Raw genomic sequence first — 10192 nt, 5'->3', positions numbered from 1 at the left:
ATGAGTTCTTTCTTTTGATTCACGAACCTGGTTGTGTGCTGCTAAGGGTCTTTCCGGGGGACCTACTGAGTAGGTTTCGGGTGGTTGTTGTCTTCTGGGATACCTGCAGTGTCTTTCGCTTCGGGTTCTATCTGTCTAAGGAGGGGTTGGTTAACAGCGCGCGGTACCCTTCTCCTGGGTACTTCGGAAGGTTTTAGATAAGAGAGACGACCGACAGATCGCATTAGGTTTTATCATTTAGGTTCGGAAAAACTTTTATTTGATGAATAGGATATGGTGAAAGTTCTCTTTACACAACACTAGGAATTTTCACATGGTCGCACCAAGTCAAACCATGATTGACGGTAGTGTCGAATTTAACAAACATTGACATGATATGGAATGAAGATCGGTAGGACCATGTGCTGAACAGGGTACACAAGTTCTTAGCGTCGCGGGTTTCGTCCATGGTATCACACTCGTGGATACTTTGACCGATAGGATCGACGCGAAACTCTAGGGGGTCCTGATGTTTCGGAATAATGTACTTTTCATGAATGGATTTCTCACGAGGCCTCTCTATAATCGCCTAGTATAAACTAGTCAGGTATAATTAAGGTTGAATGGACTGTTGACTGAGCGACTCCTCCCTAAATCCACAACCAAACGAGGAACAAGAGATGAGGCAGCATCACTCACTCGAGGTCTATCAATTCTTAATTATAAATGGCCTTAACGTATATACTGTGCCATCATAGCTTTACCTGATGGGTTTTTGAATTTTTACTACAGTGCTGCGACTTTCGTCTTAATGAGAGAGTAATTACAATTAGAATTTATCATTTATTGGATTCGGTTAACTACTCGGGATTGAGAGAGACGTACCAAAATTCTACCGGGTTTCTTGATGCTTCTCCCTGGGCATTAGGGTTAGACTCTTCCTACGCCCTTGTCGTTTCATTCAGTTGGGCAGTCCCTCTTGAAGTGCCCAATTTCACCACATAGGTGGCATACTGGACTGGTCCCCACATTGGTGGTTGATGTAATGAACTCAACCGGGGCTCTGCAGGTACGAGAGGTATGCCCCTTCCTGTTGCATCGGACATAAAGGGATTCTCGACAGGTACCATGATGATGGTAGCTACACTTGCTGCAGCGGGGAAGGCTTCCTACGTATGGCCTTCTAGGTGTTGGAATGGAAGGGTTGGCAGGGGTATTGACTGCCTCAGCTCGTTGCCCTTCGGAAGGTCCTTGAGCCGAGGTACTTCCCTCCTCGTTCTTGAACTTTCTCTTCAGTGGAGTTGGTTGGGGTTCTTGGGTGGCTGGGTACGTAGGCGTTGGTTGCTGCTGTCCATTGATAGGATCGGAAATCTCGATAGGGCTCCTGCTAACATTGGCGTTGTTAGCATTCAGATGAGCCATGACAGCTGCTACGGCTGCTGAGACGGCAGCTTGGAACGTAGCTTCATCGAATAGAAGAGTCGGTGTCTTGCCAACGGATTGGTTACGTTTCTTCGGAGGCATGGTTTTTCCTACACGAAAAGGAACACAAGTTGATGAGAGACGATGGTTAACTCTAGACGTATCTATCCTTACTATAATAGACACAAATTTTTCCCGCACCTCGGATTATGGTTATCTGAGTGTCGACCTACATCCCTATGATGCAGTCCGGGTAACAAGGTAGGAGTAAGTGTATCGGAAAGCCATAAGATGGGAGTCGTTCCTACTAAGTTATCTTTATACTAGAGAGATTCGCTCTCCGGCTTTGGAAAGATTTGAGGACAGTTCGGAACGAAGATCACGGAAGAAAAGGCTCATGAAGACTTATGGCTAAACACTCTCAATCAAGGTTTTGAGATCCGATCTACTCGCATTACTTGCGACGGGAAAGACGATTTGCCTAGCACATAGTGTGAGCAGTGTAATCACTAACTCACTAAATTGTATTATTTTATGGATTTATTAGCGTGGCGATAAAGAGGAAAAAGGACATTTCTCGGGTTCCATATATTGGCTCCCTCTGTCCACCTCTTATCCTTGAATGGAATCGACGCTGGTTTTCTTCGGGTATTTTCCTAGGGTTTTCTTCGCTTGTAGACTCATCGAATCTCTGCTCCGCCTCACTTCTGATTCCGACTCTGAGTGTCATCACTTCATGGTGGATGACTGGAATCTCGGAAGTTTAGGCGAATCTCCCACCGATATCCCTAAAAGGTATATGCACTTGGTGGTTTCAATAGTCTCGTCCCGGTTCATTTATTTCCGAACTAGAAATCTTCTCAATGAACCTCTTCTCGGCCTGAATCGACTCTTCTGCCGATCACTGAAGTGGATAAGGTTCTCTAAAGGCTTCGTGCGAGAATGGAAATGTCTAAAGAATCCTAAGAGATTATTAAACATTTCACTTGGTGATCCATATCGAGTCCTGCTATTATTACAGAGTGTACACAAATCATATATAACCTAGATCTGATAGGCCTTCGAATATGTGATACTACTCTAAGTCCACATCCCAACGAGGAAAAGGAAGTAGAGCGAAACCACACATTCTTCGCCTATGAGATCCTTACTATATATAACTCTGGAAGTATACATTTTGTAATTATAGGTCTATCAATAAGGATCTCTTTAGTTTTTCACACAAGGTTATCTATGGTTCCTAAAATACTCTTATGGTATTTTAATTACTTGTTTGATTCTTTAACTTCTGAACATACTTCTGGGTTTATTGTTAGTCTTTTAGTATCCTAAAATACTCCTATAGTATTTTAAACTTTATGTTTGGCTCTAGCATTCCTATTTGGTAAGTTTCAGATTTGTTGCAACACGACCATCACCCCCAAGCACACGTTAATCGCATCTCGAATAAATATAGTTGATCAGGTTATATTTATTCCAGCTTACGATTACATAACTGCCCAGGTTTGATGGTAATGGTCAACATCCAAAGACTTTTATTCTTATTCTTCTTGTGATACTTTGTTCGGTTGTTTAGATTCTGGATGTTCTTATACTTTTGTAAAATATGGTTATATTTTAAAGTATAATTCTTGGTCAGAGTGTTTTATCCCTAATGTATTCATAGGTTGTATATCTTTTATGATTAGATATACTGAGCTCACTATAAACAATGCTCTAATACCAATCTGTCACACCCCAAAACCGAGAACGGCGGAATACGTTCTGGGGTGGAGGACGTCATGTCAAGTATCACTACATATGCAGTATAGTAATCAAAGTACAACAAACATTGCATTAATAGTAATAATTTTACATAGGTTACATTTCACAGTAACATCAAAGTAAATACAGAGAATAACATAGATACAGCTTGGTACTTGGCTGACTTCGCAAAAGCTCCCGTGATGTACCTGTCTACCGATGACCTGAGAATACAAGTTATTTTGAAAGCGAGTATCAACATTTTTATAATGCTGGTGAATTCATATGTATTTAATGACATTAGTATAAATACATATTTTACTTCAAAATAATCTCATAAAAGATGGTGGTTTAGAATCTACAGAGTATTAGAATTCTTTCCAGAAAATCCTATATTTTCTAAATAAAAGTAGTCTTCTACCAAGACCCAATTGTTTTGTGTTTAAACCAAGGAGTATCTCTATTAAAAGCAGTTTTCTACCAAGACCCGACCGTTTTATGTTTAAGGAGTAATTTCCCCAAAAGTACTATCATTATCAAAATATAGTTTTTACTTTAAAGGAGTTGTGAGAAAAGCCACAAGTAAAAATAATAGGAAAAAAAAATATTCTACCTCAGCAAAAACCCTGCTGGCTAAAAGTAAATAAAACCTAGACTCCAGGCGGGACGCCTCGCAAAGCTTAAAGGTAAATAAATCATAGACTTCAGGCGGGACGCCTTGCAAAGTCTAAAAATAAGTAAAACATAGACTCCAGGAGGGTATCGAATGAACAATACGCCTGGCTCAGTCTAAAACAAAGAAACACAGACTCCATACGGTATCGAATGAACGATACGGCTAGCAAAGTCTAAAACAAGGAAACACAGACTCCAGACGGTATCGACTGAACGATACGGCTAACAAAGTCTAAAACAAGGAAACACAGACTCCAGACGGTATCGACTGAACGATACGGCTAGCAAAGTCTAAAACAAGGAAACACAGACTCCAGACGGTATCGACTGCACGATACGGCTAGCAAAGTCTAAAACAAGGAAACACAGACTCCAGACGGTATCGACTGAACGATACGGCTAGCAAAGTCTAAAACAAGGAAACACAGACTCCAGACGGTATCGACTGAACGATACGGCTAGCAAAGTCTAAAAATAAGTAAAACATAGACTCCAGGAGGGTATCAAATGAACAATACGCCTGGCTCAGTCTAAAATAGAAGGGTGAATAAAAGGGTGAATGTGAACTCGTATGTAACCATGCTGATTGACGATCGAATATCTGTTGACCCTCCAGGTCACGCGATGTATAGTGACATTATGTCACCCATGGGCCTTAACGGCTCGTACTGTAGCTAGCATTCAGGATGCGGGAGTGTCTGTCCCGTATAGATCTATACACATGATGTCCGCTCTCCCTCCAGAAGACTCTGGTTACACGGTGATAGCGCTAGGAGCGTCGTATCGGGAAGTAGTACGTCACATTCCATTTAAAGTATTAAAGTACTGGTATAGACTCACGAATGAACTGACTCTTGTGGAATTCTTCATACTAGAAAGAGTAAATAGAATCTCCTAACTATTCCTATAATAGTTATTAATGTATTTGGAATATGAATCATGGAAGGATGCCTTTGCTACCCAAAGGAAATGAACTGGCTGGTGGAAACCTTTATGACTATAGATGTATACATGATATACAACTAATAGTTAAACGACCTTCGGACGGATAACCAAAACTTTTAAACCACATCCAAACAAGGAAAAGGAATTTCTACTAGTTAGCCTTCCTAAGTCCTTTAAACATTACTTATATAACTATACATGTATAGGCATGCACTTAACGAGATAATAGCATAAAAGAAACGTTTGTAAAACCTTTGGAAAAACTTTATAACTAAGAACTTAAGACTTGATGTCAATTTATAAACCAAGCTTTGAAAACCTTTAGAAAATCTTTAATATAAAAAGGGATATTCATACTTTAAACAAGATTTGAAAACCTTTTGCTGGATAAAGCAGTTTAACATGTAAAAATCCATTTGCTATACAGTTATTAATCACATGCGATTGATATAATAACTCTATAGTTCAACTTGTATTCCCCCCCCCCCCATAAAAGCATTTAAAATCATTTAAAAGGTTAATTCAGGGGTATGAACTCACCTGACGTGGGTGATTCGGATGAACGGACGATATAGGATGCTATGTGTCAATTGAGGACTTGAACACACACTCGGATCCTATTTAACAAGTAATGATACATTTAAGTATCCAATTAGTCATTTAATAACTAATTTAAGCAAGTAAGGATGTCCTAATACATGAAAACACTTTGCTACAAGTGTTAGGTGTACCAAGGGTTGCATATAAGGAGAGTATGGACTCACATTGGAGTTTACTCTTCAAATGATGGCCCTTAGGGGTGTTTACGGTTTCTGGACCATAACCCCCATGAGTTTACGGCCGTAAACTCATGGTAGTGGTGCCATGGGGTGTTTAAAGGTCTTATCTCACTCAAGGAATTATGCTAGACTCGAATCAAGGGCTAAGGAAGTGACTAGGGCTCAAAATGGACACTTTATGGAGTTTACGATCCTTGGACCACTCCCTTGGGTGTTTACGGTCGTAAACACATGGGTTTACGGCCGTAAACACATGGGTTTACGGCCGTAAACCCATGTTTGTCCATTCTTTTCGTGTTTTGGTGGTTCTAGGCTATGCATTCTAGGTTCTAGTCACTTTTACAAGCATTGGAAGGTGTTAAGGGCACTTAAACACCCTTAGAAGGTGTTTACGGTTTTGGGAGGTCTCCCCAAACCATAAACTCATGTTTCTTGATGTTCTTCAAGGCTTTTACATGTATACTAAGCAAACAACTAGCTAGGAGAAGTATACTTACATATAGGAAGCTTGAATGGGTGTTTGGAGCCCAAGAACACTAGTGTGTGTTCTTGGTGTTCTTGGTGTTTTGAAGAACACTTGAAGATCTAGTTAAAAATAAAAAATCCATGGATGAAGTGTTGTAAAAACACTAGATTAAGTGTTATATGAACAAATCTAGGCAAGAAACACTTACGTTTTGGCGGATTTGACGAAAATGGAATATGATACTTGAGAGGATTTCTTGGGTGTTCTTGGAGGTTGGAAGTGACAAATGAGCATAAAAATGACTAAGTGTCATATTTATACTCTCGGGGGTTTGCAGTCGTAAACTCTGAGTTTACTCCCGTAAACTCCAAATTTTTGGAGTTTCGCGACTTACGTTAAACACGGCAACTCTAAATTTATACTTCCTTATTTTTGGTTCGCTTGACGAATATAAAATAAAATATTTAAGCGGTCTTAAATCCGGCCAAAAATGTTTTGAGATGAATTTGGCTAATTTTTGAAGGGCTTAATTGCGGAGTTTATACAAATAAAAATTTCGAGTTGTCACATACTTCAGGTACATCCAGTATCTAACTCTATTTTATTAAGTTCCTATTCATATATTCTAATTACATGATGTGGTAATCACATTTTGATGTTTTTGTAGAATCTAAGAGAAAGAAGGAAACTTTAGAAGAGTAAGTTGAATCTGATCGTGAGAGATGGATTTCGATCGCATGGTTCGAGGATCAAATTTGTGAAGCTGCTCCTTAGGAGTTGTGATAGATTAATAGATTGCTTAGGAAATATCTAGAAACATAGTTTTCCTGTATATTTGCATTGTAAGGACAACATTTTCCGCACATTATCAATAAAGTAAATTTTGCGTTTTATCTTATTTACTTTATATTTCCTTGCAATGATATTTATGAAAATTGGTGGTTATATTTCCTCTATTAGCAATGTTAAATATGGATTTGATTCTTTATTATATTATTTGTGGTAATGTCATAATTGACCAAGTGAATGGGAATTCTCATCACCCACGGTTCAATTGGATAGAAACTTGGAGTCATACAATTCAAATTGTGTGATGTATGAGAATCTTGATCGTTGGGAGATTATGATTAATTCCTTGTTTACATGTTTGTGTGAGACAAGTAAAAGACTAAAGGATCTAGTACATATTGATGTGGACTGGTCAGACCCACCACAAAGGACGATAAGTTTATTAATATGGTTATACTTATAAGATTAAGTGTAATTCTGATTCTTTGAAAAGTTTCAAAGGGTGGCAGAATAAATAAGAAGAATCTGTTAGGCAGGAAGATAAATGTTTCTCCAATCTGAAAGGAAAGGAGAGTACTTTAGCATCATGTTCTATGATCGTCTTAATGATTATGGAGCCATGTCACAATTGATCCTCTAAGGACATCTTAGTATATTTGTATGACTAAGAAGAGGAATCAGATATTGTTGAAATGATTTAATCGAGAGATGAGTCATACTTCGTATCAAATCAAGTTTAGAGTCATACTCTTGAAACTTATTCCAAACTAAGTAGGTTTATAACACCTCATGAAATGTGGAGTAGAAATGTTTTCTTACTCTAGCACATTTGGAATTAGTAGTGGTGTTCTTTTAGTTAAACCAAAGGATAACCTAAGACCAATTACATGAAGTGTTTTCTTGTCGAGAATCCACACTAACTTTTGAATATTTGTCTTTCCTTGTCAAGGATTGTTCCTTGAGAGAGAAACTTATATGTCAAGAAGTCAGTGGGAGTCTTATTGGTCTTGAAGAATTTCACGAGTTAATCAAGAATAAACCTTTTAGTCATCACTAGCACATGACCTGAGGTTGATAACCTATCGTGTTGACACATTCTTGTTTCTATGCACCTTCCAGTTGAGTTGGCAATTCTTATGAGTTCTATGGTTCTCATTTTACTGCAATAGGCAGAGCACATTGGTCAATGATAGTACATTGGTCAATAGAAGTGAGCTGTTTAAACAACATGGAAGACATGGTAGGCCCTTGTGCTACCAGATGGCAAGAAATTAAGAACACATACACCATAAAATCTAGGTGGCAAAATTTTTCGCTCAAATTCTCGAAAAGATTATGAGGAAACACTTTTACTAGTAGATTTGAATCTTATTGATATCATGGTTAGCAGGTGTGAGAATTGCGTTTCAAATTCCTATATGATTACGACATCCCTTTTCATAGTTCGAATTGTGAGAAATGGCAAATAAAAGTTTAAACATTTATGACTTATCGCTATAAGTTCTAAATGGGTTTAAAAACACACATATTCTATCTAATGAAAGGTGTATGAGCTTGAGAAGTCTGGTTGAAGACTTATCAAAGCATCACATATTGGAAATCTGCACTTTAGTAAGAAAGTCAATAGTATTGATTTCTAAAAGTACAGTTGATTTATGGGTACATGTCAAAGCAAGTGGGAGCATAATTGTTATGTAGATATGAGTATAATCATTGTGCTAGCGGCAACATAATAGTTATGCTAAGTATCACAAGTTAGCAATACTATTTATGGGAAACAAAGTTTTCAATTTGCAAGCTGCTATATTTGAGAATTGTTTTGCTATAAAAAGGATTTTGGGGAGAAGGTACTTATACTTCATTCCAAATCTAAAAGTTTAGATTTAATGGAACTTAGTCATGAACATTTATGAATATCGTGTTGAAATGATTGAACATAGGAAATTCTATATATGGAAATATTATAGCAAGAGACTGATCAATTATCATGTCTTTATGTATCGAATCCTATATGCTTTAGATATAGGATTGATCACATATGCTATAGTATTCGCATTGTTCTGATTTTCCAAATGCCTAGGGCAATAAGAAGGGAAAAGGACTTGAACTGGATATGACTAGAGTTGTTGAACAACTGTTAAAGGAAAATCAGAAGTTCGCTGAAGATTGGTTGCTTATGGAACAGTTGGATGTATATCATTTGGACGGACCATACTGACATGTTTCAGAATTGGTTAATTCTTGATCAGAATTGATTGTCGTATGGAAATATGGAAATGTTTCCATAATGGGAGTTGGTGATTAGAATCTGAATGTGAGCTAGAAACCATAATGCACAAAAGGTGTTCAAGGAGTTACCTTGAATTTGATACTTCATTACCATGAAATTGTTTTAAGTAACAAAGTTTCAATGGAGCATTTTGTGACATCGTTGGCAAAGTCTTCGTGACTTCTAGGCCACATCATCACAAAAGGATCATTGCATGAAAGGTTAGATTCTAACATATTTAGTGGTGAGAAGAATTTTGGAAATTCTTACACTTGTAATATGGATTTGGAATTGTGATATGAGTATCATTGGAATTATGTCCAGTTGATCTGTTCACAAAGGAAGGACCATAGACAACATAGTATGCATGTTTATTACATGGAATAACTAATGTTTAACTCAAGTGGTTAGTTGATTAATCGAATCATTATACAATTAATAAAGTCTAATTAATATGGTGATTAAATAGAAGGGTTTTTATTTATATTCAATAGTTTTGAGACCATATTTAACTGGGTTATTATTGTGTTTCACTTCGTATGTTTTACTTCCTGAATAATTGGATTATTATTAACATACACAGTCGATCATACTTTAGAAGTAAGTAGTGAATTAAGACTTTCGTGAATTGGATTGTAGATTGTGTAAGGGTTTAGACATAGCAATGGTTTGCTGCAACATTCATGAGTACTTTTGAAATGAGGATTTTGAGTATTGGATTAACCCACGCTCAGAGAATTACTTCATGGATTTTATCACGAGTAATTTTGAGACGATAAAATCTTATATTATTGAATTCAGAGACATATGAGTTGTTTCTTGCGAGTCAGTTATGCATTGATAATATGTAAACGCATCAGTAACTTGATGTTATAAAACGTATTGTTGTGCATGATTTGATGAGTGAATAGTACACGCATATGAGTCGAAGTTTATTCGTTCCTTTTTCCCTAAAGGTGGATAAGCGATATCTGTGGGCCCCTAGACGATTTGATGATGACATCTAAAGCACTTGGCCAAGCCTGGACTAAATTGATGCGTTCAATTAGTAGTCTGATATCAGTCGTCATAAATCAAAAATCGGGAAACAAATCTTGGACAAACAGATTGATTATAATCCATGTC

The sequence above is a fragment of the Lactuca virosa genome, chromosome 3, assembly GCF_052849685.1.
Source record: "Lactuca virosa cultivar CGN04683 chromosome 3, Lactuca_virosa_CGN04683_v6, whole genome shotgun sequence".
Lineage (NCBI taxonomy): Eukaryota > Viridiplantae > Streptophyta > Magnoliopsida > Asterales > Asteraceae > Lactuca > Lactuca virosa.
The sequence above is the reverse complement of the archived record's forward strand: the minus strand, read 5'-3'. Positions refer to the sequence as shown.